The sequence below is a fragment of the Cervus elaphus genome, chromosome 23 (genome assembly GCF_910594005.1).
Source record: "Cervus elaphus chromosome 23, mCerEla1.1, whole genome shotgun sequence".
Lineage (NCBI taxonomy): Eukaryota > Metazoa > Chordata > Mammalia > Artiodactyla > Cervidae > Cervus > Cervus elaphus.
In genome coordinates, this window is record NC_057837.1 from 80627848 (window position 1) to 80635785 (window position 7938).

Consider the following 7938-nt stretch of genomic DNA (forward strand, 5'->3'; position numbering starts at 1 on the left):
ACTTTCCTTTTTAACAGGAGGCGACCCTCATTTTCTGCCCCGTGGACTCCCCAACACAGACACTCACTCATAAAACCAACAGAGGGGAGTCTGTGGGTAGGGCTGATGCGACAGTCCTTTAAGACATAATCGGGGTGACACCCCAGCACCCTGGACACAGTCTGTCAGAAGCCAGTCACAGGTCTGGCCCGTACTTCCGGGGGGCTATTTAAAGATGTGACTCAGGAGGTGGGAAACACAGAGGCCACCTCCGTGTCTGGGCTCCACGGCCAAACCTCTCCGGGTCAAACCCCGGCCCCACTGCATGGGTTCCAAGAACCATAAGCATTTACGAATCCCCAAGCCTGTTTCCTCATCTGTGAAATGGAGCATCCACTCGCCCCTTCCTCCAGGGTTATTAAATTCTAGCAGTTCCTCATTTCCACACGCTCTCAGGACATCTTCATGCTGGCTGCCTGACATCACTCCCTATCACCGCCCCCTTTAAAATGTAAACCCCTGCTCGGGGAACTAAGATCCCACCTGCCTCCTGTCGCACCCAAAAGATTTTTTAAAAAATAAAATGTAAATCAACTTACTTAAAAAGCAAATTTAATAGTACTCCTAGAAATTTTTAAGTAGTAGTATTATGGAGGAGAACTGTAAGCACACATTACCAGTAATAAAGATTACTTGTGTGCAGACCTCCAAAATTCATCCTGCACACCATCTGTGAAGGCTGTGTTTGCGCCCTTGAGTGGCTGGGGCCGAGAGGGCGGCGTGCAAAGAGCCTGAGCTCAGCTCCGCTCACGGACACACCAGAATCACACCCATCTGCAGAACAGTCATCAGAGAAAAAGGCCAGAGCCAGCACAGATCTTCCACAACTAAAGACATAAAGAAGCAGCCACGGCCAGACGAGGAGGGCAGACCCGCACTAAAGTCGGTGCACGACCCCCGAAGCGGGCGCGGTTCCACCGCGGGGGTTCTCCCGTGGGAGCCAGAGCTCGGAGCCCACAGGGCCCTCCAGCCCAGGGTCCTGCCCTGGGGAGAGGAGCCCTCGGAGCATTAAGCTTTGAAGGCAGGCAGGGCCTCACTTTGGGAGCGCCCCAGGACTGGGGGAAACAGAGGCTTCCCTGGTGGTCCTGCGGTGAAGACTCTGCCTGCCCACGCAGGGGACCCCCGAGCCGCCAGGACCACGGAGCCCTCCCCCTGCAACGGAAGACCCCACAAGCTTCATGCAGCTAAGAACTAACGCAGCCAAAACTGACTAAATACATATCTTAAAAAAAACACAAAACAGGTGCATATGATTCAAACGTTTTGCAACAATAAAAGGGCCCACAGCCCCTCACGTGCCCCTGGCCGTGGGCCGAAGCTGCGGACAGACACCGGCGGGGGCACCCTGGGGACCGTGGACTGTGCCGCTTGCTGGCCGCCGCGCCGGGGTCCTCCCTCCTGCTCGGGGGAAGGCCGGGTCCACCGGACCGCCCGTGGGCACAGCGTGGACGCCTCAGGCCGCGTGGTAACTGGCCAGGGACCCGCCCCCCCTTCCCCCCAGCAGGGGGGCTGCCTAGAGACCCCGAGCCCACAGCCCTGCCCCCCGAAGGCCTCGCGCCAGCTGCGCCCCCCCGGAGTGCAGGCATCGGTTCCAGAACCCTCTCGCGCGTCTGGCCCTGCCCTCCAGAGAGCTGGCTGTTTGTGCCGGGCCGGCCTCGGCCACCAGGGGGCAGGTGCCAGACGCAAGAAACACTATGATCTCAGGCCTAACTAATTAAAAAAAACCAGCAGAATCTGTCTTGCCATGTTGAGGAACGAAGGTCCCACACGCCAAAGAGCACCGCGAGCCACAACTCCTGCAGCCCCGAGCTCGGAGCCCACGGGCCACGGGCAGAGGGTCTGTGCACGCTGCTGAAGGTCCCGCGTGAAGCAACCAAGGCCCCAGACAGCCAGAGAGATCAGTACGTCAATACATTTCTTTTTTGGCTGCACTGACTTTTGTTTTTTGTGTTTTTTTTTGCACGGGCTTCTCTGGTTTCAGCGAGGGGGCTGCTCTCGAGTCGCAGCGCGCAGGCCTCTTCCTGCAGCGGCTTCTCCTGGGGCGGAGCGCAGGCTCTAGCGCGCGGGCTGCGGCCTCGGGGCTCCCGGCTCTAGAGCGCAGGCTCAGTAGTAGTAGTGAACGGGCCTAGTTGCCCTGCGGCATGAGGGATCTTCCCAGACCAGGGATCAAACCCGTGTCCCCTGCATTGTCAGGCAGATTCTTATCCACTGCACTGCCACAGAGGTCTAATAAATAAATAAACATTAAAAAAAATCAAATAGGTGAAATTCGTTAGTGCACATAAGCTCAAAAAAGAAAAAAAAAGAAAGAACCCACTATCCCCCAGCTAGGGGGTCGAGCTGAACCCTGGCACTGACCCCTTGTAGGTAAACACAAGCTTGGGGATATCCCGGACCCGATACTCCACCGTGTCAGGAACTAGCCCCTCCGCCAGTGAGCTGACACCAGCTCTGGGGTCTCTGAGCCACACAACCAGACTCCAGGACCCGGCTCTGCCTGCCGGCAGTCTGGAACTTACCCCAAGTCCTGCCTTCACCCGCCAGTGGGTGGGCAGCAGCTCCAGAGTTTCCTGGACACTCTGCCTGCCAGGGAGACAGTGTAAGCCCAGGGGTCCCTGGGATTCTGCAGGCAGCTGCTCTGTGATCCGGGCCCACCAAGCAGCAACCTGCAGACTGGGGGTCAACCACGCCTCCCAGACCACCCGCACAGTCAGCCCTCCATGCAGCCCTCACTGGGGAACCGCTGGGGCACAGAGCTGGGGCGACAGAGGGGTGGGCACTGCTATATACTAGGATGCCTCCTGCAAAAAGCCACCTCTCCAAGGCTGGAGACACTGAGGCTCATTGTCGTGGAGACGACAGTTAAAGAAAAGAGTGAATACTGAAACAACAAGGGAAAAGCAGCAAATACCAGACGAGAGACTCCATGGGGCTACAGTGGATTTGTCAGCAGAAACTTTTCAGGCCAGAAAGGAATGGCATGATATATTTAAAGGGAATGAAAAGGGCTATTTAAGGAGATGAAAGGGAATAACTTACCCCACAAGAATACTCCCCTCGCCAAGGCTCTTGATCAGATTTGATGGAGAAATCAAAAATTTTACAGACAAGCAAAAGCTAAAAGAGTTCAGCACCAGCACACTGTCTTTAGGAGAAATGTTAAAGGGGGCTGTCCCCGGTGGTCCAGCGGCCAAGGCGCCGTGCTCCCAATACAGGGGGCTCAGGCTGCAGCCTGGGTCCTGTGTGCCTCAGCCAAGACCTGGCACTGCTGATAAATAAGTAAGATTGAAAGAAAAAAGGAAATTCTCTAAGAGAAGGAGAGAAGGTCACAACTAGAGACAAGAAAAGATGAAATGAAAAAGCTCCCAGGTAAAGATAGGAAAACATACAGGAAAGGGAGAAGACCCACCACACACAAGGCTTGCAGGAAGGTTAAAAGACAAGAGCAGACAAAATCATTTCCACAAGAAGCAGTTAAGGGGCACACAGAACAATTAGTTGTTAAATATGGTATTAAAAGTAGTAATGGTGAGGAGAGGATAAATCCAGGGTTGTTAAAAAGGTACTTAAAATTAAGAGACCAGCCACATAACACAATCATGTACACATATATGCTGCCATATAAAACCTGATGGTAGGGACTTCCCTGGTGGTCCAGTGACTAAGACGCCACACTCCCAACGCATGGGACCAAGTTCAATCCCTGGTCAGGGAAGTAGACCCCACAGGCTGCAAATAACACCTGGCACAGACAAATAAAAAAATTTTTTTTTAAACTCATGGTATCCACAAGCCAAGATCCATAATAGAAATACACACAAAAAAGAAAAAGGGGTAAATAAGCACCCTTAATAAACAGTGAAAATAAAATCAACATTGTTGCTGCTAAGTCCTGTCTGACTCTTTGAGACCCCATGGACTGTAGCCCACCATGCCCCTCTGTTCATGGAATTCCCAGGCAGGAATACTGATGTGGCTTGCCATTTCCTCCTCCAGGGGATCTTCACAACCCAGGGATTGAACGCAAGTCTCCTGCATTGCAGGCAGGTTATTTACTGCTGAGCTACTAGGGAATATGGCGCCAGGCACATAGTTGGTGCTTAATAAATACAGACTCAGTCCAGCTCAGCCGCTCAGCCGTGTCCGACTCTGCGACCCCATGGACCGCAGCACACCAGGCCTCCCTGTCCATCACCAACTCCTGGAGCTTGCTCAAACTCATGTCCATTGAGTCAGTGATGCCATCCAACCATCTCATCCTCTGTCGTCCCCCTCTCCTCCTGCCTTCTATCTTTCCCAGCATCAGAGTCTTTTCTAATGAGTCAGCTCTTCACATCAGGTGGCCAAAGTACTGGAGATTCAGCTTCAACATCAGTCCCTCCAATGAACACCCAGGACTGATCTCCTTTAGGATGGACTGGTTGGATCTCCTTGCAGTCCAAGGGACTCTCAAGAATCTTCTCCAACATAATTTCTTTGGCGAACTCTCACATCCATACATGACTATTGGAAAACCATAGCTTTGATAATATAACATAATTTGATAATATAAGCTTAACAACTAATGCTTAACAATTATGTGTCTGGACTTGGCTTTCCAACCCTTCTCCTTGCTGTGTTGCCGGCAACCGTCACCCACCAGTCAGCGCCTGCACGCAGCAGGGGACACGGACTGGCCCCGGGTAGCTGTCACCTGCTGTGAAGAGACCAGAGCAAATTACGACTAAAGAAGCATCCAAACCAAAGGAAGAGATCACCTGATTAAAAGGAAAACAAGTGCACATAAAAAATGCAGAACATTTCTCATTCAAGTATGTGCAGCTGGTTCTTAATATTAACTTTGACTTCCAGACTTCTTTCCTCCTCCTCATCTCACCTTTCTGCTCAAAGTGCAAAAAGTACCTGATGCCCTTTTGCACTAAAGCAAATGTATTTGGGAGGAAAAAACAGCTAGTGTGCAAATCTTTTATTTAATTTTACAGCATCGGTACTTGGGAGTTGATGCTACTTGGAAAGCCCAGGTGCGAGGCATCCAGATGATTAAGCGTTCTGCAAATATTTTTTTGCTGATAAAGGGAGGCTCTGCAGGACGGAACAATCACGGACAGCATAAGTGATGATGTCATTTGAGTCAATGTCCGATTCAGGCGATTAGAGAAAGTTCAACAAATTAGGCTGAACCACAAACGGAGCCTTGGCTTTCGACCAAAGTTGTTCAATAGGCTTTGCCAAATACATGCTGATAGATTAATTTGACCCACCCATTTCCACGTTCTCTGAATGCCACAAAGTGTAGGGAAATGAGTAAGGCCTGTGGAGTCAAAGAGGTTGGGATTTGGGTCTAAGTTTTCTGCTTACAGTGTTTCCCTGGGTGAAATATTTGAATTCTCCAAGCTTATTAAAACGTGGGAAGATTCCTAGCTCCCTGGCAAGGCTATCTGAGGATTAGTTGAGACAAGGTACAGGAAAGGGCCTCGAACACAATAAATGTTAATCGCCCTAATTAAATATTTGTGCATTTTAGTTTGTTACTGAAATCCAGTGAGATTCCAGGAAGGCCAAAGGGAATGTGTAGTCAGTTCCTAGGAGTTCCAAAAAGGACTTTCAAAATGAGGTGTAAGGGTTTCTCTGAGGGCTTAGTGGGTAAAGAATTCATCTGCCAATGCAGGGGTGTAGGTTTGATCCCTGGGTTGGGAAGATCCCCTAGAGAAGGGAATGGCAACCCACTCCAGTATTCTTGCCTGGAAAATCCCATGGACAGAGGAGCCTGGCGGGTTACAGTCCCTGGGGTTGCAGAGAGTCAGACGTGACTCAGTGACTAAACAACAGCAATCCTTATGAAGGGAGCTGTTTTTCATTTTTGCCTTTTGATTCAGAAATATGAGTTCTGACACTGCCCCTGCTCTGCGCCAAGTACTGAGCTAGGCATATGCCGACTTTTCTTATTCCCAGAAGAACATGTACACATGAGGTATTTCAGTCTCTATTTAATAGCCGAGGCCCAGAGAAGCTGAGTCTAGTCAAGTCACACAGCTAGGAGATGATGCCTAGAGGATGAAAGTGCAGCTGAAGTTAATCCCTGCAAATTTGTGTCTTTCCCGCTAGCAAGGTGGGGTTTACAAGGCGGGGAACTGTGTTTCTTTAGAGGAGAGGCATGTTGGTGAATCAAGTTCTCAGGTCAGCCAAGAAGTGCAAGCAAGCATTGCTTAGAGTTATGATGCCTTTCACATCCCTTAAACCATCCACAAGGGAAAGTGAAGTCGCTCAGTCATGTCTAACTCGTTGGAACCCCATGGACTGTAGCCCTCCAGTCTCCTCCATCTGTGGGATTCTCCAGGCTGGAATACTGGAGTGGGTTGCCATTTCCTTCTCCAAGGTGCATCGTAAAGTCATCTCTCATCAATCCACCCAGTTAGCATTCCCTCCAGGGCTGGAAGAGGGTGAAAGCAACATGAAGTGGTTAGCTTGTGTCTCGGGGCTACGTCCTATGAAAAAGGGCTTTCCAGGGGCTCCGTGGCTAAGAATCCGCCCGCAGTGCAGGAGCCACAGGAGTCTCGAGTTTGATCCCTGGGCCGGGAAGATCCCCTGGAGGAGGAAATGGCAACCCACTCCAGTATTCTTGCCTGGAGAGTGTCCCACGGACAGAAGGGCCTGGCGGGCTACAGTCCATGCAGTCGCAGAGAATCAGACACGGCTTAGAGACTAGGCTCACAGGCCTGTGAAAAATGCACACCCTCCACACCTGGAACCGTGCAGAGAGCAGCAAGGTGCTCACGCTTTGAGATGTGCAGGGCGAGTGAGACAAGGGCTGGATCTCACTCCCCGGGTCCCCTCACTAGTGAGGCTACCACAATCACTCGTTTTCCCTTCTGTCCTCATCAGCCCTCTGCTCTGAGCCAGGGTGGTTGAGTCTCGGGGTTAAAGGTGCGCATAATGCAGCTCCACCCCACCACCTGCTTACAAGTAGTTGTTACTCTTTAGTCACTCGGTCATGTCTGACTCTTCTGTGACCCCAGGGACTGTAGCCCATCAGGTTCCTCCGTCCATGGGCTTTCCATGAATACCGCAGAGGGTTGCCGTTTCCTCCTCCAGGGGATCGTCCCAGCCCAGGGCCTGAACTCTCATCGCCTGCATTCCCAGCCAGGTTCTTTCCACTGAGCCACCTGAGAAGCCCTGCTTATAAGTAATAGTTGACCTAAATAACGATAAATAAAATAAATGATTTTCTGTTATTCAGAGGAGCAGTGCCAATCTTATGTGCAGAATCTTGGCTACAAATGTCAAGGAAACCCCTTGATCTCTCAATTCTCTCCTTCCTCTCCCCCTTTTTAAAATATTTACTTGGTTTATTTGGCTGTGCCAGGTCTTTTTAAATTTTATTTCAATTTCAATTTAATTGATGCTTCAATTAAATTAAAAGATGATTGCTCCTTGGAAGGAAAGTTATGACCAACCTAGACAGCATATTAAAAAGCAGAGACATTACTTTGCCAACAAAGGTCTGTCTAGTCAAGGCTATGACTTTTCCAGTGGTCATGTATGGATGTGAGAGTTGGGCTATAAAGAAAGCTGAGCACCGAAGAATTGATGCTTTTGAACTGTGGTGTCGGAGAAGACTCTTGAGAGTCCCTTGGACTGCAAGGAGATCCAACCAGTCCATCCTAAAGGAAATCAGTCCTGAATATTCACTGGAAGGACTGATGCTGAAGATGAAACTCCAATAATTTGGCCACCTGATGCAAAGAGCTGACTCATTTGAAAAGACCCTGATGCTGGGAAAGATTGAAGGTGGAAGGAGAAGGGGACGACAGAGGATGAGATGGTTGGATGGCATCACCGACTCGATGGGCATGAGTTGGAGTAAAATCCGGGAGTTGGTGATGGACAGGGAGGCCTGGC